Source organism: Pygoscelis adeliae, unplaced genomic scaffold (assembly GCF_000699105.1).
Source record: "Pygoscelis adeliae isolate BGI_AS28 unplaced genomic scaffold, ASM69910v1 Scaffold38, whole genome shotgun sequence".
Classification (NCBI taxonomy): Eukaryota; Metazoa; Chordata; class Aves; order Sphenisciformes; family Spheniscidae; genus Pygoscelis; species Pygoscelis adeliae.
Window position 1 is genome coordinate 22,337,025 of NW_008825614.1, and position 25,913 is coordinate 22,362,937.

Genomic DNA, 25,913 nt, shown 5'->3' on the forward strand with positions numbered 1-25,913 from the left:
CCCATCCCTGGAAGTATTTAAAAGACGTGTAGATGAGGCGCTTAGGGACATGGTTTAGTGGGCATGGTGCTGTTGGGTTGACGGTTGGACTCGATGATCTTAGAGGTACTTTCCAACCTTAATGATTCTATGATTCTATGATAAAATTGATTTTCACATCTGGAAAAGTTCGCCTTTTCATTAGCTCTGTGATTGCTCTCTCTCTGTTTCTCTACTTATTTTTCACTCCATTGTTTTCCACTTATTTTGCAAGGCAGTCCTGTAATTTCCATTCTCATTCATTCATGTTCCGAGATTGTGTTTTTCTTTTCCAAGTGCAACATTTGACAATGTTTTCACAGGGGCTGCTCAGTTGAACTGTTATTTGGACAGGGCGGGACAGGCGGTCGTCTCTGCCTTTTTTCCTCTTATACTTCTGGATATAATATTTACAAAAAGCGTTTTTGGACCATTTTCATAAACCCTGACTGCATTTAAAGGAGTTCTTTATAAGCTCCGTGATCCACTTGTCTTCCCAATTCATCAGTATGTCATAAGGAAATTGCACCCATGGTACAATACAGCATTATACAGAAATACAAGAGCTTATATGGCACCTGGACTTGCATAGGAACACTATGCTTCTATGGAAGGAATTATTAGCTCAAGTTATGCACCTTCTTGCAGCTTTTGTGAGTGCTGGGTGGCTTGGCATCTCTTCATGGAAACGATACTGACTTTTGCCACTTGCATGAGACACCCTTCATGGGCTCATCCAAAGATCACTGCTTTTCTCACATTTAATCCCTGTTTAGAAATCACGTGTGCTCTATTTTGCAGTGGTAGTTTGGATCAAAATATATAGAACAGCCTAACGTTATGCCAAATTTGGTTTCTTGTAAATTGGCAAGTGCCCGTTTAGTAAGGAAAGGGCTAAGGGAGTTGGTGCTCCCTTCCACTTATCCCATAATGTGCAATGTGTTGTGTACTGTGCCACACGATGAAGGAAAAGGTACGCAGTTTTCCATTGCACATCACAGAAACATTATGCCCTGAACTGTGTGGTCCTTAGATAAGGGCCAGCACATTGGTGAGTCTCTGGAAAGTGTCAAGCACTTGTGGCTACTACAACACCTGCTCTGTAAAGAGAAGAGCAGCTTTTGCACCAGCTGCTGCTTCAGCTTCTGTGCAGGCTCCAGGATGCTAGTGTCTGTGGATGTCTTCTCACCCAGATACAACCCAAGGTTGCTTGATGTGTCTCGCACCTCTTTTAGCAACAAATGGGGCAATATGTACAGCTGATATTACTGGCATGAGGTTTTCAGATCTAAGGATGTCCCTGAGGCATATTCTAGGATCGAATCCCTCTCCGAGGGAGGTACACAATGTCATGCATCCATGAGGTAGGATGTTTGGAAAGCAAGCAATGGTCCATGGAGAGTTACAAGGGCATGGACTGAACTCACATTACATGGTGCAGCTTGCTGAAAAAAACTGAGGCATACCTGTGTTTAATCTGGAGATGGTGAGGAGGCCACCCCCCATCAATGTAGACTATTGATTGGGGTGCTTTATGCGCCTTACTGAGCCATGCTGAGCCAGCTAGAGCTTGATTTCTCACCAGTTCCAATGTCTGTTGGAAACTGGGGGAGAAAACCATGTGTCTGAAAGCAGAGGTCCATGTTGACAAAAAAGTCACTCTTAATGGTTTTCCTTGGCAATGACAAAGATCAAACTGTCATTTTATCCTTGGACATCATCCCTCTGTGTGACACTGTAGGTGTGTTAGGGAAAAGTGTGTTTGCGGAAACTTGTACTGCTCCTGCCCACTCTGCTAGTTCTGTGCCTACTTTCATTAATTATTTTCTTATTAAAAGGTGCCAATTCTTCACTCAACCACAAAAAATGCCTTATCACAACAGTCAGCTGTGAGTTCGGGCCAGTGATTATGGAGTAATCTTGGGTTTATTATGGCCTTCTAGATAGTCTAAAACCTGTAAACTTCCATGCCTTCCCTTTTGCTTTGGGTTGCTAAGCCACATTAGGTACACACCATTTTTCTAGCGAAGATAGGCCTTTCAAGTTTTGTCTCCAGTGCTGTCAGCTGCTTACCTTTTACTAGCACAGAATGCAATTTAAAGTGAATAAATTCAGTAAGATGTTTTGCCAAGAATTACTCAGCTCTTCGTGACAAAATATTAATCGATAATGCCTCTTTAAAATTTCTCTTCACTCCAATCATTTTTATGGTCTTGCAATTTACTGCATGGAAACAGGGTAGTTAAAGATAAAAAACATCTGTTAAGTTGTATTATTATTAATATTTATCTGTCATTTACAGAGCTCCAAAAATGTGTGCACAGCACTTTCCTGTTGGTCAGCATGCCAGACAACACAGCCACTTTCCCAAGGACTGCAGTTGTGAATAGGTACAGGACAAAGAGACACTGTAGTCAGAGAAATGTCTTCAAACAGTCTCATGGAGCTTTCTGCCCAGGATGTCCTGATTAGCATGCCTGAATTCTGTAGGAAGACTATCATAGAATAGTTTGGGTTGGAAGGGACCTCTAAAGGTCATCTAGTCCAACCCCCCTGCTCTGGACAGGGACATCTTCAACTAGATCAGGTTGCTCAGAGCCCCGTCCAGCCTGACCTTGAATGTTTCCAGGGATGGGGCATCTACCACCTCTCTGGGCAACCTGTGCCAGTGTTTCAGATCCTGAGCTAAGGAAGATTAATTTAGAAATAAAAAATAAAATAAAGTGATGTAGAGGTATGTGCAGGACACAGAGCTCTGAATTACAGCTGGGCAATATTTTTTTTCTGTTTTGTTTTGGTTTTCCCTTATAAACTTTCCAAGATTTAATTTATTATTCCCAATTTGCTCTGGAGCAAACCTAAAATATTTATGGTTTTGTTTTTTGTTTTCCTGTAATGAATATACCTATTTTGCAAAAACACGTTCCTCAACCCCAAAACGCTCAAGAAGCTCATGACCAGGAGACTCTTAGATGTGTGCAGGTGATCCAGGGTCTAGTCATTACTTCTCATTCCTGTGTTTCCCAAGGGAAGAGCCTAATCAACAGAGTTGGTTGTTACACCAGGGAGAGGTTTTGGTGAAGAATTAAATATTCATTGGTGATGGACAGAATCTCCCATAGCCTGAGTGCTACAATGCTGCAAAGTGCCAAAAAGGAAGACAAAACAGCTCTCCCAGAATAGCTGCAAGTCTCCTGGCGAGGAACTCGTGGGGAGCCATCAGTTCAAGGCTTGGGGCTGGACTGAGGACAGGGATACTCTCACGGCCCATTTGGTTACAACATATTCCTCAAGGGTCTCCGTTAGCATGTGATGCAGGACATCAGCCACACGCTTGAGCTGTGGAGCAATTCACCAAAGGTTGAATAGTTACAGATACTTCAAAAGGATATTAAATCTGATGATGAGTATGCACTGATGAAGGATAAGGAGGAGAGATAGAAGCTGTATTTGTGAAGGAAAATGTCCATAGCATGGTGGTATATTTTGGTAGGTCACCCTGAGGAAGCTCCTCTTCATTGACCCATACGTAGAGTCAATGTGTGACTGTGCTCCTCAACACCATTCCCTAGTGAACTTGAACTTAATAAATAAGGAAACTGCACACAATATTTGCTCCCACATCCTGCTCTGTCATTGAAATAATCGTACTCAGTCATGAAAGAAGTATGTGATCCAGCATATAGGCAATTCCAATAAGGGAGTGAGTTTGGAGAAAGAGCATTGTTCAGGCTTCAGTGGTTTTCAGACATTGAAAATAGCACAAATATGCTTTTATAACTGAGGTTCCAAGTACTGGTAATTACACTGATTATGCAGTGGATGTCTTGTTTTCATCTTTTATAAATCCTTATTCCCTTACCATTGTAAGTGGACTAGAGGTTTTGCTTTTCTCTCATAAAAATATAGGAATAGAATCTCATTAGTTGCTATCTATAAGCAGCAGGAGGAAAGCAATGTCAGTGCAGTTGTGCTTGACTGGGGAAATCACAGTACCATATGGTGAAAGAAGGTACAGCAGTATCCAGTGTCCAGACATTGGAAATGAAGGCATGATAGACAGGTATCACCTTGGAAATGCCAGTCAGTCTTCATCTTCCCAGGCTGTGTTTTATGAGCCTGTCAGTGATCTAGTGACATCTCCCCTTCCCCAAACACACAAATCGTATTGTGAGCCTTGACAGTTATTTCAGTCACTGAGAGATTTTGGACAAAATAATTTCTCTCTTTCCTTCTCTGTATTATCTATCTATCCTTTATAACTTGTTTATGAGAAGAGTCTTTTTTCTTTTTTTTTTTTTTTTAATCCAAAGGTATGGTATATTCCAGCTCTACTTATGTTTGAGAAATATTTGCCAGAACTTTGTTTACATCCATGTTGTTCTGAATTTGTGCTTTTGCAAACTACAGTAATTACAAAAAACCGTGAAAGCTGCAAGGAAAGACCCGACAGTCATCTTCTGTCCCACTGGATCAGCCACTCGCCCACAGAGGGCAATATGAAGAACATTTGCAGGACACTGTTTAGTCACAGTTGCAGCTGGGTTTAAAATGAGAAGGAGCAATATTGTACTTGAACCCTTCTCCAGTTTGGCAGATCTCATGGCTGCTGTTTGCACAGCTCATTTGCACTAATGCTGGAATAAAAGCTGATTTCTCCTGGGATGAGACAAATACATGAACAGCAGGTCCTTATCTCTTGGGAAGAGCATTGGATGGCTGAACTCTTGAATGTCAGAGTATTTAAACCCTAAATCGTGTTCCGGGGACATGTGGCACCATCTGAGAATAGTGAGATTTCCTGTGGCCATGCTGGGCTCTAAGGACATTTCTGGTGCAAGCTGAAAACATCAGGACCATCTCAGACAAGGAGGACATGAAATAAGGACAGGAGGGTAAAGAAAAATGGTTAATGCACACTCCTGCAAAAAAAAAAACAACCACAAAGAAGAGCATGCAGGCAGACCCGGGGACCCTTGAATAGAAGAAACTCAGGTTTATTTTTTCTGCCCATGTGAGTACAGGATATGAACCTCTCCTTTCAGGTGCAAGTGGGACATCATCTCTTGGCCTAACCTCTCACCAGCTTCTTTGAGGGTGGCCGGTGAAGCAGCTGCCATTTGCCTTTGCAATCGGGAGGGCCTTAAATTACTTTTGTAAGGAGCCCTAAAGTGCAGTGTGCTTCTGTGGTTCTGAGATCCTGAAGAGAATTTAAGAAAGTGATTTTCTGTGAGTAAATTGTGAATGAGTAGTTTTCTCTCAACAGTTTTTTAATTGAGCTGCAGCTGGAGCTGATTATGTTTGTTTTTCCTTCAGTGTCTCTCATTTCCTTTCGTTTCCGTTAATTCCTGCTTTCATTGGGTAACTGTTGCTGTACAAAATTTAAAGAGCGGTAAAAAAAAAAAAAAGAAAACAAGAAAAAAAAAAGTGCATATTTTGGGAGCTTTTTATGACAGTTGTTCCTGAAGACACCTGTAAACTGTTGAGCTGAATTGGGCTGCAGCTGCTGCTGACTGTATGGGGTGTGAAGGAGAAGGGGTGTGACTCATTCTTCTGGTTGTTCCACCATCAAGAAAATCCTAGAGTGCCGGAGGCTGAAACCAGGGGGGTGATTGAAGGGAAGCATCACTGCCGTCTCAGCTTGGACAGGGACAGGGCACTGATATAGATGGGGGTTACATGTTATGGCATCTAAGGAGGCATCTATGACATTGCTGCTGTATATGAGAAGTCAAACTGCATGTGTCCTGGGCAGACAATGAACTGGGTGGATAGAATCCATTATCTATCTTATTTCCTCATCTATGTGAACAGAAAGTGAAGATGGTCGAGATAGGCTGACAGCAACCTCATGAAGTTCAACAAGGAGAAGTGCCAAATCCTGCATCTGGGAAGTAACAACCCCATGCACCAATATACACTGGGGGCCACCCAGTTGGAAATCAGCTTGGCAGAAAAGGACCTGGGGATCCCGGTGGACACCAAGTTGAACATGAGCCAGTGATGTGCCCTTGCGGCAAAGGTGGCAAGTAGTGCTCTGGGCTGCATTAGACAAAGTATTGCCGGCAGGCCAAGGGAGGTGATCCTTCCTCTCCACTCAGCACTGGCGAGGCCACACCTGGAATACTGTTTCCAGTTCTGGGCTCCTCAGTACAAGAGAGACAGGGACATACAGGAGAGAGTCCAGAAAAGGGCCACGAAGATGATTAAGGGTCTGGAGCAACTGTCCTGTGAGGAAAGGCTGAGAGACCTGGAGCTTTTCAGCCTGGAGAAGAGAAAGCTCAGGGGGAATCTTATTCATGTCTATAAATACCTGAAGGGACAGTGCAAAGAGAACAAAGCCGGGCTTTTTTCAGTCGTGCCCAGTGACAGGACCAGAGGCAATGGGCACAAACTGAAACACAGGAGGTTCCCTCTGAACATCAGGAAGCACTTTTTTACTGTGAGGATGATCTCACACTGGCACAGGTTGCCCAGAGAGGTAATAGAGTCTCACCCCATGGAAATATTCAAAAGCCATCTGGACGTGGTCCTGGGTAAGTGGCTCTAGGTGGCCCTGCTTGGGTGGGGGGGTTGGACCAGAGGTCCATTCCAACCTCAACCATTCTGTGATTTTGTGACATATGTCTGTCAATGGGGAGGATCTTAGTATTTTCTTTCCTGTCCTATGGACTGCCTCTTCTGCTTTGCTTATGTTACAGAACAGATGCTGTGGAAAGAATTCATGTTACGCTGGTACTGCTGGGGCTGCTAGGTCAAATTTGTCTTACAGTGCTCTCCCAAGAAAGCTTAATATGAGAAAACAGAGGGCATGTTGTGGTTTTCTACAGGGCAACATGTCTTATCTTTGAAGGTTAGGTATTTTGCTTTTTCAACCCTTTTTTGATTCCGTGTCATACCCAAGGGAATAATCTTTGACTACCTATGACTTTCAAAGCTACATGACCAGTCGAAACGTCCATCTTCCATGAGTATAGCTGGTTTTGTAAAGAAAGAGGGAGAAAAATCCTCCAGAGAACTTTGGAGCCATGACAACATCAAGATCCTGGCTGATCTGAAATAAATAAATAAATAAAAATTTATATTCTCATGCTCCTAGTCATTGATTCCCATTTAGGTTGCGCAAGAGTTTTGTCTGGAGAAGAAAGTCCATTGTTCATTCATTCTGCACCACCTCACTTCCCCACCAAAACCATTTCTTCTTGGCATCTGCCAACTTCGGAGGGCCCCAGTCAGCTGGCAGTCTGCTTCTTGTGCTGTTTAACTATTATTATCCAGAGATATATATATGGAGTTCTCTTCTACTTTCTTCTGTGTAAGGTGGTTAATTTCCCATTCTAAAAGTGATTTTTCGTCTCCTCCCGTTGAAATATCCTTGCAAAAATATGCTGTATCTGACTTCCCAAGATCACCTCTACGCAAGACAGTCATGCAGCCATTCTTTGCATTAAGTATTTTCTCTATCAACAGCTATTTCTTAACAACTCCAGGGTCACTGAACGTACCCAAACATATAAAACCAAAATGAGCTCAGTTTTCCCCTGGGTTTCTGTCAAACCTATTTTTTTCAGCCATGCAATGCTGAACAGTTAACCAGGGCTTATGGTATATCACCATGCTACACTACCACATGGTAGCACGACAGCCTTTTGAAAAGATGTCCTATTTTAGCATTGCAACTGTGACCATATGCTATGTCTTTTAATCAATCTTTGATAGCATACACATTCACTAAAAGGTGTCCGTGCAACTAGGTGATAACCTCTAAAAGCTTTTGGTCACATGTCTAGGCAGAAATTTGAGGAGAAGCAATTTAGGAACAAGTCGCCATAAATTGCCCTTGATCAAATTTCTCTTCTTTGGGACTATATATCCAGATTTCCTACATAGCTCTTCTGAAGCTCTTACAAACTGAACTTGTCCCCAGTGGCTGATGTTTTTAAAAAACAAAGTTCCTTGGGACGGAGTCCCTTTCTTTCCTCCAATTTGTAGTTGCACAAATTGTGCTGTCTTTTAATAGCAGTGAATTCATAATTGTGGACCCGTATCAAAATATTTTTCCCCAGTAATTTTGCCTGAGCATTTGTAAGTGGAATAGGATAATGTTTCCTTACTTCTGGTTTTAAGAAAAATTTCCGCCTTAAGGATAGATTTCCTGCTGCTCTGCAGTTATTTCCCTGTGGAGTATCACCGACTCTTTGCACGGAATTAAAAAGTCAAGGCAGAATTAGCCCTCAAATTTGAAGTAACCAGAATTGAAGCAAATGGACTTGCCAGCCTGTCCCTTCAGTTGCCGATTACTTCATCCACATAGGGGAGGCATGTTCTCTGGGAGCGTAATAGGGACCATGTTTTGGAGCAAGCCCTTGTTTAAACATCACCTACCAGCTGTCACACCAGTGCAAAGTCTCAACTAATTGGCAACTCAAAGGAAAAAAGCCTGCTTTATAATGTTCCTTGGGGACCCAGAAATGGACAGGGTTAATTTGTGTTTTCTGTCTGGGCTAGAGCAAAATCTTGTTTAGCTTTCTTTATGAGAGAGAAGCCAGTGCATCAATCCATAGCACCTCCTAGACTGCTTGACATCCTGCTTTTTGTAATGAATACATTTCCTGCATTGCTGCATGCTTCTCCCGGTGTAGATATCTATGATTAATATGCCTTGTCTTTTATAAACAAACCTAATGCAAAGCCAATAATGGGAGTCTCATTTCTTTACTGCCAGCCCACAGCTCAGCTTTGTTTGGGTATATACGTAAAGGAAGAAAGATGAATGTTCGCTCAAGCTTGGGAGCTGGTGCCATAACAAATTTATGGGATGAAAAACACACATCAGTATGAGGCAAATACAGCCTGGGAAGGTCTGATTTGCTCCCTCCCTTAATTTTACTTTTTAATAGCAAGAATACTGTGTTGTGCACCCAGCCAACAGATGTCACACTACGCAAGCACATTGCAAGGGGAGCAAACATGTTGAAGTACCTGGGAAGCTTTTATCACTGACTGTATTCAATCATAGTACCATAAATGATGAAAGCAGAAGGAACTGCTGTGATCACATAAACTGACCATTAGCCAGTGAATTTTCCCCAAATCAGGTTTTGCTTGAAGTAGTTTACCTCAGAGACAAAAGAAGAGGTAGAGGGAGGAATTACAGTTTTAAATTTTGAATGATGAGGGGGCTGACCACAACCTGCATCCTGCTTCTCCAATGGTAATTCACTTTAGTGCTCAAAATCCACACTGGATTTCCAAAGTGAGTTTGTCCATCTTACAGGTCCAACCATGAGATTTTACCTTTCCATTACATGCTAGATCAAAGGCCCCATTAACAAAGTCATATTCCCCAAGCAACTATGTCCTGGGACCATGAGAGACCTCAATTTCTCTTTGATAAGGATGGATGATACAACTTCCAGAGCCCCAGTCTCTTCCCCAAAGAGACTGGATGTGTGGCTTTGAGGTTTTTTTGCTTGGTTGGTTGTTTTTTACCTCAGTCTTTCTGTTACTGAACTTTTCTGGGCTTTTTCCTATTTGTCAAAAGCTTTCACGGCATGTGGATCCCAGCCATAGATCTCAGCACTTCAGTAATGGGTGCTGAAAACCAACTTTTCTCATTCCTGAAAAAAAATTCCTTCTGGCAGCTCCTGTTGACCTAATCATCCATGCTACTCCCCGAGCCTTTTTAGAATCACCTAGGCAAGAATTCCCATCACTACCCATCCTATCAGTACGGCCTGAATTCTTTGTTCGCCTATGTCTGGATTTACATTTGGCCCCATTGAGTGCTTTCATCTTATGGAGGACTCTTGATCCTTCTGTAACAAGGATCCCACAAGGATTTAACTTCAACGTGATAGATTTGTCATGTTACTAATAAAAATACTCAGTGGGGCAGTTTGTCTGTAGGAAAGCCATATAAACACTCTCTTGTGGGGTATATTCCTAGTTATACTGGAACAGCCAGAGACCAGAGTGCTTGGCCATCCTGTGATTCATATCATATGCATCATGAGGATGCGTCGCACCAGTCTGGATGCTAATTTTACATGATTAGCTTCATCACACAAACTAGTACTGTATCCTTCCCGAAAGGGACATAACATTCAGTTCATGAGATCTGTTCTCCAGAAGCCAGTAATGATTGACACTGATTTATATTCATTTTCTTTAATTCTTTATTAGTAGAGTCTTATATCAGTTGCTCCATTATTTTGACTAATATCAGTGCTAGATTGGCAGGCCTGTAATTACCTGGGTCATCCTTTTTATGATCGGACTACATCATCTGGCTTCTTCCCAAATAGTGGGCAAAAATTTCATTGAATGCATTCACCTTTTCCCCCTCACCCCAACTTTATTATTGATACTCTTCCATTTTACCTGCTACAATGGATTCTAGTTTAGGATGCATTTTTCTTTTATCATACCTAGAAAATTCTTCTTTGTTGTCCCTACTATTGCCAGTCACAGGTTTTTGCTATGTGCCCTGTAGCTCACGTGATGAATTTTCTTCAGTTCCTATCTTCTTATTTATATCACATTCTTTTTTTTTCTGTTTTCAAAATACCTGAGGATTTTTACTGATCAAACGCTACAGAAAAGACAGGAATGGAAAATCAGTCCTTTTAAAGCAAGGAGTCCAAATAACAATTTGGTATAACAATGCAATTTAGTTACAATTTATGTTCCTACATTCAAGAATAAAGTTTAGGAAAATCTAGGTTACATGCTTAGGTGCTGGTGTCTGTTTTCTTATCAGAACTTTTCTGTTTCTTTTATTGCCACAATTTGATTTCAGAATCAGATTTTTACATGCCAGTGCTGAATTTACTGATTTAAAGCTCAGGGAAGAATTATCATTAATCCTAGTGGTCTTTGGACTGGTATCTAATTCAGATCCAGACGATAATAGTTTAAACACAAAAATGGATGGGGGTAGTGCCAGTGTGGAAATAATAATTCCTTTGCCATGGAGAACTTTCCACCCCTGCTGAGATTATTAAGTTCATATCCCTTCTGATTTACACAGCAGGAAATAAGCAGAGACTATAACTGAATTACCCAAGTGACTGGACAGTAAATCATTTGCAGAATTGAGGTGGAAACCTGACTTCTCCATGTCCAGAAGGCTACATTTCTTGCTGAGGATGAAAAGATTGCAGATGAAGAGGTGTTTACACACAGTTAATGTCTTTCTACTGCACTTAGCAAAAATTTTGAGTAGGAAATATCTTTATTTCAATATAAGTGCGTGACACTTTTGGAGAGTTAATGTCTCTGAATTAGAGAAGCTCATGACCAGTAAGCAGTGGATTATCTTAAAGGGCAGGGTATATACTTCAAGTTTCCCATAATTAATAGTGGTTATTTTGAAATTGTTAGAAATATATGTTGAATCACATAAATTCTAGGTTTATGGAGGAAAATAAGATTTGATAGGAAGGAATAATGGAAATAGAAAACAGTTTATGTGTAATGTGGACAAGAATGCTGAAGTTAAGGGAGAAACTGGAATTTCTGAAATTTATTGCTTATTATATGTTTCTATAATACTTCTGAGGTGCCAGTTTTTGAAAGCTCCGTATCTTGAGGAGCTCTTATTATTTAAATGAAAAGGCTGTTGCATGGATGCTAGGGCAGGAAAGTATTCTATATTAATCATTTTTACTAAAGGAGTTGGGAACATGCTGATTTGCGTGATGTCATGCTCTAGATTTCTTGCAAGCATCCTTGCAAAAAAATGAACTTTTCTGAAGGTTTTGCTGAAGGAGGAAGGCCACTGTGGATGACTTAAGGAAGGACATTTTGGGGTGAAGTTACAGCATTTGATTTCATGCGTTTAGTTGAGGTACCCAAACTAGGGCTCAGACCTTTGTAGTATCAAATCATCTACTGGAGTAATTATTCTCTGTCTTTCAACTGAGAGGAAGTCTTGGTAAATGTAGGTCTAAGAAGTTTGAGTTTAATTCCTGAAGTTAAGAGGTGCGATTCACTCTTCACTCCAGTCAGGCCTAATAAGAAGCATGGAAGAATGCCCGGAGGAGATTAGGTTAGCAGCTGGCGGAAGGGACCCTCATCCTATAAAGAACAAAGCAGAGGGGATCCAAAATTAAACAAGACACTGGCAGGTGTGTGCAGAGAGGCAGTGAATGCAGACCTCCTTAGAAAACAACAAGAAGGAATTTTGCCCACGTATTCTGAGGAATGTCTTTAAGGAAGAAGTCAAGATGGTCAAAACATCAAGGTTGGGATCTGAGCGCCGCTTTCCCTCTGGGAACCAGAGAATTGTCTGAGAGGCAGAGAAGTGGTTGCAGTAGTCAAGACAGAAGAAGAGGGTTATTTATCCAGCCTCTCTTGATATATCAAGTGTTCAAACCCTTTTGTCATTCCTGTTGCTCCACCAGGATTATTACCTGTTTATATCTACCGTTTGTAAAGTGCAGTGTCCAAACCGGCTATAGCACTTTACCTTGCTGGCACTGAATTCGCTTGAAAAGTCTTCTCTGTCTTACTAATAATATTCCCATCAAGACATTCCAAAATAAGATTTATTTTTCCTGTACATTACATCATTGGTTTGTATGGAGTTTGAGGTCCCCTTTCAGCACCAGAATTTTGTCTAATATCCTGCCGACCAGCCAAACATTTTTGTATTTATTTGCGCATTTAACTTCTTCATCCCTGGCATAGCATACTGCAGGACTGTATATTAAATTTCTTCCTCCTAATTTCACAAGTCTCTTAATTCTTTTTCAAGATCATTTTAGATTCCACCTTTGTTCTCCAAAGTGCTTGTACATTTACTCTAGCCTGCTGTCATTCACAAGCATTTAGTTACATTTTTTATTAAAACAAGTCAGTGCTTGTATTTTAATAGAACCAGGCCTAAGAAACATCACCAAGATATCTCATCTAAGATCCCCTCCTAGTCTGATGCTAAGAAACCTCTGACAATTGCCTTTCCAAAGTGATTTACCAATCAGTCCTGTCTTACTACAATTAGACCTTCCTAACCTTACTGTTAAAAATCTTTTTCTAGCATCATATAGCATCTTCTTTTACCTTCTTTCTCACCTGGCTTTTTACTAAGTCAGAAATTAAATTAGGTTATTTGGAATTATTTCCTATATTACATTTACATTTTATTTATTTCTCTTTAATAAGGTGATTGTCTTCTGGTTGTGTAATAATTTCTTTTAGTATCTGCCCACAAGTTGAAGTTAAGCTTACCAGTATGTAATTTCCCAGCCGTCAACTCTGTTTTTCATAGGCGGGTTCTATATTTGTCCCTCTTCAGTCCTCTGGTACTTCTGAATCCTCCACAAACTCTTGAAGATAATCACTAATGACTCAGTTTGCTTCAGCTAGTTTCCTGCAAAATCTTCAAGACCCAACTGACTCAAACATCTCTGACATCACAAAATACTTCAAAACCTTTCTTCCTGTGATGCAATCCCAATCCAATCTCCTGTGTTAAGATTAACTCCGTCAGCATCTAGTCACAGGTTACCTTCTCTGCCAAGACAAGCAAAACTTCCCTGGGGTACTTCAACCCTCTCTTCATCTTTCTTTATTAATTGTCCTTTCTCAGTATTTTACTTCTGATTTATAAAACCATTATTTTCCTTCTGATGATAAAGCTGGAGCACAGGATTCACTGCCCGCCCCCACTCTCTTTTTGGAATACAATGGGCTTCACTGGGGCTCCTGTGTAGTGCTTGCTCCATAACTCATTACAATAAGCAATGCAGTGGCAAAGTGGCCTCGTCCCTATTGTTGTGTTGCTGCAATTGCTCTTTGATCACACTGAAAACCATGCCAGTGAAATAATCCAGGTGGTTTTAAGCAAAGGAAGAAATAAAACAAACAAAAAAATTGCTTCCCCCACCATCCTTGTACAATTTCATAGATTCTTCCAGAGCATGTGTGTAGGCACAGCAGGGTGAAGCTACATGTGATGAAGTGCCTCAAGGTGACCATGTTACTATCTCTAAAAGGAAGAGGACACACTGCCCTTTTCCCCATACTTCATCTGGCTTTGCAGTGGCTCTGGTGTTTGCCGAGCACTGTAGCAAGCCAGTTCAGTTTACTAATCTAGCAGAGAAATAACTCAAAAAGCAAGAAAGGAGTTGCAATTCTTCAGCGCTAGTGAATTCAGATAGCTCCAGGAAGAGTCAATCCAACACTAGAACTGGCACACAAGAGCACATTGGTGGGGTAAGGAGGGATGGACTGGGGCTAAGGATCAAGACATCTCTCTCTTGAGTAATGTGTTTTTACATCAGCTCAACCATGTTACACAGCTTCACCCTGAGGGGACAGTGAACTACAGTGAGTTGGCAGAGGTGGACCACTGGGAACCTCTTACAGTGGCTTTGCAGCTGGATAAAACCTATCTTCCGACTGTCACTCCAGTGGGTGTTGTCTTTTAGACTTTACTAGTCTTTGGATCAGCCCTGGGGAACACAGCAGTCAGAGTTTGCCTAACCTTCTGCAATCTTCATTTCCATGTAATGCTCCAGCTGTAGTTTTCCCTTGTACATACTGTCTGGAAGCAGTAATAATAATGATAGAAAGGGCTATGCCAACCATCTGAGGAGGAAGCTCATTCACTTGTCTGCATACCCATCCCCCAGCCCCTTTTATTCCTTTAAATATTAAAGATTACATTCAGTGCTAAGAAGCAAGTATCTGATTTTCGGAAGTACTGAGCTCCCATTGTCTTCAGTGGGCGTCGTGGCTGCTCAGCATTTCTGAAAACCAGACGCATAATGATCAGCACATTGAGAAAATATTTAACAGCTACATCTTTCCTGTCCCCTCCTTTCCATCCTCAAGCCAACAGAAAGCTTCTCCCTATCCCACAGCCTGCTCCTTGTAGAAGGATCACCTTTGTCCTTCTGTCCCACCACTCTCTTATCCCCTTCACCTAATGTCTTACAGGTCATGCTCTTCACCTGGAACACATTTAGTGGGATTCATCTGATTAACTGCGGATATCTGCAATGTGGGTGTCTGCATCTGGGCAAGTTGCCCTAGACTCTGTTCATAGTCAATGGAGAGTGAGTCAGCAGAGTCAATGGAGCTTAGGGCGTGATTTCACATCCTAAAATAGGCATCCACATTTGGTCAGATGACTCACACTCTGAACTCCATTGACTGTATTTACTATACCTCCAGTGTCTTCAGTGGGAAACTAGACAAGAAACTCAGGTGGTGGGACACCAGTATCAGATTCTTAAAGCGAGATGAAATAATCCCACCCCTCCTGTGAACTAATACATCAACTTGCTGCATATATCACATTCACCTCCTTCTTTAAGAACCATTTCTCTCTTGGTGCCTACAGGGAATGAATCGAGTAATAAAGGGTAGTGAAGTGGAAAGATAATGGTAAGTCATAGCAGAAAGTCAGACCAAACCTTAAGTTGGATAAATTGGAGCAGTTTTATTGAATCCAGTGGAGTCTCTCTCCTTCATATAAGAATTTTGCTTAATAGAATTAAAAAAAAAAAAAAAAAGATAAAAAGAAACAAAAGTTAAGTATGCCCGTGAACTGTCAAGGTGAATTCTAACTGTTATCTTTCAATATGAATTTATCAGCATATTTTCCTTTCAACTTAGAATCATAGAATCATGGAATCATTAAGGTTGGAAAAGACCTCTAAGATCATCGAGTCCAACCGTCAACCCAACACCACCATGCCCACTAAACCATGTCCCTAAGCACCTCGTCTACATGTCTTTTAAATACTTCTAGGGATGGGGACTCAATCACTTCCCTGGGCAGCCTGGTCCAATGTTTAAATACTCTTTCAGCAAAGAAATTTTTCCTCACATCCAATTTAAACCTCCCCTGGTGCAACTTGAGGCCATTTTCTCTTGTCCTAACTTCACTGTTACTGTCTAGATCGGGAGACTTTCCCCAGTGGTAGGCCGTTTCTACTCCTGACCCTTGCTGTGTATTGTGTTGTGCTCCAACACCTCACTGATTTCTGCTTGTAAGGACTGGTGGAAAACTGCTGGGATCTCTGTAGGACTGCAGGCAGAGTGCAATCTCTAGCAATATGAGATCACACGTCAAATTTCCTCCACCTCCTTTGCAATACAAACTCACCTTTATCCTCAGTTGTGTGCTCCGCCTAGAGATTTTAAACCTTGGTTATTTCTGATTTCTATGATAATTTAGGAATTGGTCAGTTCCGGGTGGGTTAACTCTCAAACTTGTGTTTGCAGAAATTAGCAATCACGTTACAATCTGAATATTTACCCCAAATAAAGTGACCTGACTTGGCGCATCCTGGAAACTCCAAATGCAGGCAAAAATCTGTGTCAATGCAGCTTAGCCAAATAGGGAGCAGCACAACAGGAAGAGCATAGTTATGAAGTAGATATGTAAGAATCAGTGTGGAACACGGCAAAATAGAGAAGAGTAATAATAATAAATTGAATTTAATTAGTTCTCCTCTGGTCTTCATTACTGCTATCACCATCTTTTGCTTTTCCAGTTCACCAGGCGTAAGCACAGATGCTGTTGCTACTTTCTACATATTTAAAAGACAAAGTCCACCCTCTCCTCAGCCTGAGACATTTCCTCGTAACTCCCCCATTAATTACACTATCCAGTTTAAAATTACCCTTCTGTGTTATAAAACCCACCATAAAGGGAGACCAGCCTCTGCCACAATTTTCCTCTCTCTCTTTCATTATTAGCGGGCATTTCATGGAGTATTTCTGCTGTCAGTGAGTCTTCCCTGCAGCTCTGACTTTATCCTTGTGCCCCATTTGTTCTGACTCATTTCAAACATCAGCTGACAACAGCTCATCTCTCCCTAGCTTCTGCCTGTTCATTTCTCCTTCCCTCTGTTGTTATTTAGCTATGATCATGTTATTTAACTCTAGACCATTTCATGGGTGCAATTGGTATGAAACGTTCTGCATAAAGTAAAGTATTGTAATAGGTAGACAATTTGTCATGTAGTACAACATCTAACGAGCATTTTAAATCTGGTTGGTCTGAGTCGCTGAAAACAGACTGTGTTACAAACCTCTCATTTTATGAAGACTGAACAACACGTTTGTTTACTCCACTGGAGAAAATGCTAAGAAACCAAACTGTCTCATCATCTTTCTTTCTCTTGTCTGGGCATGCAGATTTGTGAGCGTATCACACCTACCGACACACACAAATCATTGAACAATATAAAAATATTCCATAATGAAGCCTTGAGATCTGTCGCTGGTGAAGGTTGTAGTGTCACTCAGGGACTCATTGACAAGCTTTAAGGCAAGAGATGGATTCTCGAGAATGAAAGAGCTAACATCTATCAGCCATAATTGAGCAAATTAATAGCTTTGTGAAGTCTCTTCTTTGGTTAGCATCCCATGAATTGACAATAAATGTGGCAGAGTTTCACTTACAGCCTCTGCTTGCATTTTTTTTTTCTTTTCGCTGTTGTTTTATGTATAATGACAGTGAAACAAAGGGGCTTCCCCTACAAAACCAGCAGCAATTTTAGCATTGAAACAAAGATATAAAAGGTAAAGACTGAAGAGTGTTCACCTTCCCCTCTGGTACTGACTTTGAAGGAAGATTTCCTTGTATTTAGACACCAGTTTTGCCCCAGGTGATGTCACAGTCACAGGAGGAGTCAGTAGGGAGCCAGTGATGGGATCTGAAAGCCTTGCCTTCTACTCCCCCATCTTTGAGTAGGCACTTTATGGCCCTTTTCTTCCCACTTCTCCACTATTTCTGGACATCAATGGCTATACCAGTGCACTTGCTGCAGAAAGAAACACCGGCAAGTTTTCCTTGAAACGGGGACTTTGCTCTGTGCTTGCTACCAGAGGAAGAAAATCTTAGGAAGAAAGTGTAATAGCCTCCACTGGAAGAACTAGCAAGAGGGTACTCTCCACTCCCATTACCAGAGGAAGAGAAAAGCCAGTTTGGGCCACCGTAATTATTGGCAGTTCTCCATATTTTGGACAACTCAATACTCTTGTTTTGTTTACACTCTGAATTGTAAATATGATAGTAAATTGTCAACATCAATGTCTTTACAAAGGACAGAAACTGTTCAAGATACAGCCAGCATGAAGGTGCTGCTGCAAGCAGGATCTGGTCGTTGCTATTTAGGGCAAAGCAGTACATCACAGTATTCATTAAACTGAGTGTTATAAGTAAACAGAGATGAGAAAGTGGGGCCTGAATACGGATCCAGAGGCACTAATCCGTAGTGTGGCACAGTATTCTGTCATACTCCCAGGCACATGCCTTAACCTATTCTGCTTTTTTCTGAAACAGAGAGCTACCCTAACAAATCAGTTTACCTCTTTGAGTCTGCCTCTTTAAAGCTTTTCCTTCAGATTTAAAATAATATTTGGTTATCTTTCCCACCCACTATCTAGTTTTTATTTGCCTTTTTTTTTTCCCCCTAAAGGACAGCAGTATTCCAATATTCATCTCATTACAACATTTACAAATTAAAACGAGGTTGTGTTATTTGCTTTTACTTTTCTAGTCTCTGAAATTTCCCAGGTCTTCCAGATCTATTAAAAATAAACATAAGTGGGTCAGTCTTTTTCTAAGAACATTCCTTTTTGTGGAACTTGCCTGGATTGTTTTTAAGGACTTCCTTCTGAGGGAAAAAACAGGAAAAAGAATTCTTGATTTCTTAGTGTTTTCCCAACTGAACCAAATATTTCTCCTATGTTTGACACATGTCAGTGGGTTTGATCTGTGTACACTATACAGTTTGTTAAATGTACTTAGTTCCTAGTTGTAAGGACAGATGGAACATTCACAGTCAGGGCCTCAGGGACATGCAGTCCTTGTGCATGGTGGGCTTTCTTTGCAATTGAGTTCCTAGTTCTTCAAGGGTTAGAAGATGCTTCATTCTCTAATTTTTCTAGATGTTTTCATTTCTGTTCTGTTTTTCTCCACCTCAGATTTATTATTTATGGATGTATTTATTTATTGATTCTTTGGAGGAGAAAAACTGTTGAAAATAAGCAAGTTTAAAAAAATGAAACCATGTTTGTCCCTCCGAAGTCAGGAAGAGGAGAGCTGGTTGATACTTAGTCTATACAGCCAACATTATTTATTCATTATTTAGGAACATAAATGCATCAGTTTCTATCTTCACACCCATCGGTTTGTTCCTTCCCACACCACTTCCCACTCTCGCTGTTCCAGAGCTTCACAACTCTTATGTTGACAGCCTTCTTCTCATTTCCCGTCTGTATGACTTTATGGCCAGTTTACAAGCATTTGTCCTTGTGACAAATTTTTCAGTTAGTTTAACAAGCTTGTCTCCCTCCCTGCTGTTTACTCCCCTGTTTTATTTATAGAGATTGGTCATACCCTTTCTCAGCCTTCATTCTGGTAGTCTAAACCAGCTATGGGTAGTATATGCACAGACACACAAAATGAAACACGCCATCTTCAAAACATCTCCCATGGGTTTGAACTTGGTTTTGGTGGAACAAACACCATAGTCAAAATCTTCCAAGTCATAGACCAGCTTTGAGACTTCACAATTCTGCTTTGTGACAGTGATATTGCTCCTTTCAGGCCTTCAGAAGCATTAGCTACTTTTAAAGAGTTAATTGGAATATTTTCTCCTGACTTCAGTGCAAACTGGTCCAGATCCTCCGTGGAAAATATCATTAATCTGCAGAAAAAATGAGAAAACTACAAGGTTAGTTTCACAAGTTTAAATCCTAGAGCAGGATGTCATGCAGGATCTGGCTCCTTCCTCCTTGCTTATGGGGTATGTTAGGAGAATTTAGGACTTGCCACGGGTGATAAAAGAATGTAATGGTGCAGAAGTTTATCCATTATCGTCCTCCTCCATTGTCCTGTCCTCCTTTGTCACAGCATTGGCTCCTATGTTGGAGAAATGCATTAGGAAAGCTACAGGGCTAATCCCTAAATTGTCTGGGCTAGGGCTAGGGCATATTGGTCCTGCATGACATCCTCATTTCCTGCATTCCCCTTTGCTAAGGACTGCTCAGCAGCAGGTGAAGTCACTCCTTCCAGAGGAGGGCCGTTGCTCATTCTCCCATGGGTCTCAGATTTGTGCACCCATGTTTCAAAGACAAGATGGTATTCACATTTCATTTGTACAGCAGCCCCAAGGAAGGTGATATTCTGGACCAGTCTGGCCTTCCTAATATGACTAGCATTACACTTAACGTACTATCTGTAAGCTAGGGCTAAGCTGCAGGGCATCCTTTGGTCTGAAACCTGAGAAATTTTCTCTGTTCTCTCAGCTTCCCTGTCATCTTGCTTTTGGCAAAGGTAGAGTGCATGAAGAAGAAAAAGATCTGCCAATTATATCCCCACTGTCTGCTGCTCAGGGGGCAAACACATGTCTTATGCATTATGATTCAGAAACCTGCTTGCACATTTTTTTACCAGCTTCTGAATTCTTTGTGTATTGATCTGACGGTTTAAGGAAAAACAAAAAACCTGAATGAGGATTATGGTCCGATGCAAAATGTGTTTGGGCAGTACTTAAGGGTAAAAGCTTCCTCTCACGAAAGGGCCAGAAAACTTACTAGCAGCCCCAGTTTTGTCCTCATGAAGAAAAATCAGTCACTGATTTGATGGCAAGAATATCGGTGACTAAAAGGAGTCTGTAGTCCCAAATTAGATTTTATTTAGATGTAGCTTATTCTTGAATCAGAATCAAAAGAAAAATCTAGTTGCATTTGGTTTAAGTTCATTTTTTGCTTTTGGCCTACAAAAATAGTATGTTGAATCCATAATATTCTCGGCATTGAAAGAAGGTGACATCCAGGAATCTGCTAGGAGCTCCTGAGTCAACATGACCTTTCTTTTATATCAGAGCCTTCAAAAAAACTTTTTTTATATCCCTTTTTCTGACCTGCTTTAGGAAACATCCCTCAGTGTGATCCACATCCTTACTGTCTGTACAGAGCAGACAAGGGCAAATGATCACCTTGAAGCTCACCAGTGTCTCTGCGGGAAGGGACTAGTTGCTTCAGGTCCGGGAGGGAGCCCTGCAGTATGGATGATGGGAGGACTGAAACATGGGGATGAACCCTAAAGCGGTGGTTGCTGCACTTGTAGTGAGATGCTAACACTGCTGAAACAACACAACAGAGCCATATTTTGTCACACCTCTATTTGTCCTTTCCTTAGCAGATTTCCTACATCAAGCTAGAGGCAGTTGTCTGGCACGAGAGCTGTATAAATGGCAGAGAAATTCCCCATCAGCTATTTTTGGAAAAAATCAATTCTCTCTGTATTCGAGAAGCTCTGAGCTTGCTAAGCTCCCTACCTTTTAACTGCAAATTACTCTAAATATTTTCTCCTTATCATCAATACAGCACAAACTGGAAGCAAATCCAGTTTGAGCCTGAGCTGGTATATTTTCAGACCAGTTTAAGCCAGCTGTTTTATTCATTTATTTTTACCTATATGTGCAAAACCCTGCCTCTCTTGAAAGCCATGGAAGTCCTGTTTTGATGTCGTGGAGAACAGTCCAGCCAGAAAGGTCCAAATCCAATTGACTGGTGAGCATTTATGTTACCTGCTGTATTCACGGGGAGGGTTGGATGCTGGCACTCCTGCCAGATGCTCTGTTGCTGGTAACCTAAAACCAGGCAGCCGTGAAGTAGTCTGCCATAAAGTGAACACAGAGAGGCAGGGTCAGGAGCAAGAGGTTTTGGGTCCAAACCTGGGCAAGTTGGGAGGAATGAGGGCAAAGAGTGACCCAAATGATTCTTTGTAATCAGTGGGCATGATTTTAACATTCACTTTGTTCAAACTGGGCCAAATATCTTCCAGCGGGGGTGTATCTCCTGGGGAATGGTTGTGGGAGAGTAAAACACCAGTAACTGCTGTTGCCAAGTCCATCAAGCAGGACTTGTATGAATTGCTTGGCATTGTACAAGACACAAAATGGCTTGCATTCAAACTGCTATTGTAATTTCCATCAAAACTGTGCTTCTGACTCAACACACTGTACTTAACACAATTTATGACAATATTTCTCCCTCAATAGCTTTTTGTAGAGTGTGTGCAACCTATTCTGCAGACTGCTGGTTTTCTTACTTAGCATCTATTTTATGGTCTGCATTTTAAATTCCTTTAAGTGCAGGCAGTTGAGGAACAAGTTTCTGAGAGAGAGAGAGAGATCACTACTCAATCCCAATTCCCTCATGCGGTGTCTGTATATTCTTTATAGGCCAGTACCTTCTCCCCCAGAGACTGCAGCATTTCAGGACTAGACAGAATAATCCCAGTCTATGTAAATTACTTAAAACTATAATGTTCTGTGAGATTCTTCCATATATAAGATGGAGTGTTGATATTGATATGACAGTAACATTTAGCTGAGATCACAGACCTCTCATAGTAGGTATTACCCAAATCCATAGGGAGAATTTGTTCCTGCTTCAGAAAGCTTGCATTATAAATAGCTGTATGAAATAAATGATGGTGGAATAAACAAGGGCAACCACAGAAGATACATCTACATTGTCAAATAACTCCCACGTCTTGGTCCCCTGATCATCCACATTGCATAAATATTAACTCTCTCCTTTTTTTTTTTTTGGAGTGAAACAACTAGTCCACTCCAAAATGAAACCTGGATATTTGCGGGATGAATCACCTCTGTCTGAATGGATACACACCAGGTTTAGCTCCTTACAGCATCCAAAGCCCTCCAACACTCCACTAGACTTGCACTGTCAGCCTCCAATATCAAGGCATATAATCCATCCTCATAAAATCATGCCATAAAACTCAACTCTGGTGGGCAGCAGCAAAGTTTTCATGCATTTCAGGCTGCTTTGATTTGGAAAAAAAAAACCAAAAACAAACCACAAAAAACTTGATAATTATATCTTAGAGCTACAGAGGCATCTTGGTAAGCCCAGAGCCACATGCTATGATCCATGGACCCTGCTGATGCATTTCAGAGGAGCCAGTCCAGGACAGGGTAGATACAGCTACTCTGTACCATGTAGTCAAAATCCCAGAGCAGACATTTTTTAGCAGTGTAAATATAACCATAATATAGTCCTGTGGCAGAAAAGTTTATTAAACTCCCAGCATCTCCCAGCTCCAGCTTTCTTGCCACTGAGCCCAGCTTGGCTCCCAAGGGGTGACCACGACCTGAAAAGCCTGCACTGCCACCAACGAGCAGGATTAGCACTGTAGGAGAAAGCCAGCCATACTGATGATGTCTGAAAATATATCGTACAGAAAAAGTCAAATATGTCAAAGCACATCTTCAGACATTTGAAGTACTCTAACTTGTGCATAAGTGATTACTTTCAGAGCTGAAAAATTGTATTTTGATTATGACATTAGCACAGGTTCAGGTTCATAAGTCAATGGATGACTGTTGTGCAGGTGAACTCCAGAGGTCATACAACAGAAACAAGCCTGAATCCTTTGGCTGAAGTATCAGCCATGTCCTCAGCATGGTCCATACAATCAGAGCATGTTGATTACCAGAGGTGACAGGAGCAGTGGGAACATAAAAACACTGGATTAAAAAAGTCTGTCACAAAGATTTGGTTATGCTTTTCCACATCACGTATATGCTCCTGGCCCCAAGACTTTATTATTCTGTGTGCATTAAGGGTGAGGCATTCACTTCTGTTCAGACGGTCTTCTGCAAAGCCTAGGAATCACTTAAATCCCCCCAAACTCCTCTGTGATGCATTGGCTTTTCCTAGCCCTCTATACCCAGCAGCTTGCTGTAGATCTTGGCTGAAGACATTAAAGGCTTTAAGGAGGTGTTCTGTGATGTGGTGATCTGTTCTGTGTGAGGTCTTCCCTTAAACTCTTGAAATACTGTAACAGGCTGCACCAGCAAAAGATAAAACTTAGTTGGATGGCCTAGGAAGGCAGCTTTTTTCTGATACTTACAAAAGCCTAGTACGAAATCTGGGAGATCTTGTGGCCAGAAATCTTCAGGTTAATTGTGTGTCTCATGATGCTATATGATTATTTGTAATAAAACTTTATTTCAGCCATTGATGTATGTGAACAATATAGCCATGTACATTAGATAGACGCTTCTCTTCCTTACCATTAATTTAATTTCATTAATTTCATTTGGCTTTTCTTACAAGAAGAATTCACGCTTGTAAAACATCTTCCATCTGTCCCACCTGCTTATTTAAGATTCAGAGAGACAAGAGGTGTTCAAACCTTCACAAAACAAAAGCATAAGCTATAATTTAGGAAATCTACTCAGTAGTCTATGACACAAAATGCTCATCTCTCCTTTTCTGTCCCTTGTCCTCCTCTCACAGTGCTGTGCTGTGCTGTCTTAGCTCTCCCAGCTTTCTTTCCTCCTATCCTTCCCGTCTCTTTCTTACTTGCCTGACTTTTCCTATCCCAATCAAAATTCTGTTGTGCTCTTGCTCAAAATGAAATAGTTTGTTCTTCTCTTCTCTTCTCTTCTCTTCTCTTCTCTTCTCTTCTCTTCTCTTCTCTTCTCTTCTCTTCTCTTCTCTTCTCTTCTCTTCTCTTCTCTTCTCTTCTCTTCTCTTCTCTTCTCTTCTCTTCTCTTCTCTTCTCTTCTCTTCTCTTCTCTTCTCTTCTCTTCTCTTCTCCTCCTCTCCTCTCCTCTCCTCCTTTATTCGCAAGTCCTCCCAGGCTTCTGATAATTTTCTTTGCCTATTCCTGCCTCCTCCTCCTCTTCTTCCTACTGTATTTTATTTCATTGCTCTTCATTTTGTTTCATTTCATTTTTGAGGCAATACAACCAAATGAACACAATATTCAAGGTGAGGGCATCTTGCTAAATGATATAATGGTATTGTGCTACTTTCAGCATTATTCTCAGTTCATGCTTTCTGTACAATATGATTTTCTTTTCTTTTGCAAGTGTCATTGTGGATGTGGCAGATATATTCATGGAAATGTCCACATTTGGACTCTGAACTGAAGAATTTGAGAGTACAGAAATTACTGCAGGCAGCTGTACAACAAGCTCAGAGGTTTAGTTCGGCAGGCAAACTCTTCACTCTTATTTTCCATGGTAACATTGGTAGAATGGCTGTCTAGCTGTATAGAAATTTTAGGCTGAATTAGAATCATAGAATCATAGAATAGTTTGGGTTAGAAGGGACCTCTAAAGGTCATATAGTCCAACCCCCCTGCCATGGGCAGGTGAAGATAATTAGAAAGCTATACATAAATATTTTTTCAAAAAATCTCTCTGTTCTTATATTGGTAAATAATGCGTGTTTTCATGCACACAATGGTGGAACTGGCATATGTTAAATCATCCAATTTTAGTATTTAGGAGATGGACAGAGCACACTACACATGGCCATTCAAGTAGTACAGCAGGACAGAGGTGGTGGACTTTTGGCCAGGACACCAAGCATATTGTAAAGGTCTACTAGAAATTTAGCCTTGAACTGGAGTAATTTAGGTATGCTGTGAATGGGTGCCTCTGATGGGCTGGGTGTCTGGAAAGAGGCTTAAAATCAGCAAGCTCGTTTCCTTGGACCATGATTAAGAGTTGATCTTAGCCTTCAGAATATGGGAAATGAGTATGAACATCAGCTGAATGTCCCAGGAGATTTGTGTCTTCCTGATCGTGAAATCCAATCAATTCTGGCCAGCGACAGAGTTCAGATATCTTATCTGCAGGGCTTTCGCTGAAAACTTTTCCAGATAGTTGGCAATGTTAAGACATTATCTGTTTTCAGGGTTGTAGCTGTATCAGGATCAGAAGAAAGAAAGTAATAAAGCATGGATAAAACATTCCTCTGTGGCCCAAACTTCTCAGAAATACAGCTGAATGCTGCAGCAGGAGCACTTCTCATACCCGTAGTATAGAAATATCCCCAAAAAGATTAGGCCAGGCTGTGGAAGAGGGGACACTCTT

The 25,913-nt window shown here is 41.1% G+C and overlaps 1 protein-coding gene across 3 annotated transcripts in view; it reads left to right on the forward strand.

The window, feature by feature from the left end:
• The window catches only part of TSNARE1 (t-SNARE domain containing 1), a 530,032-nt gene that overhangs the window by 379,383 nt on the left and 124,736 nt on the right, over positions 1-25,913 (forward strand). The window lies entirely within an intron of this gene.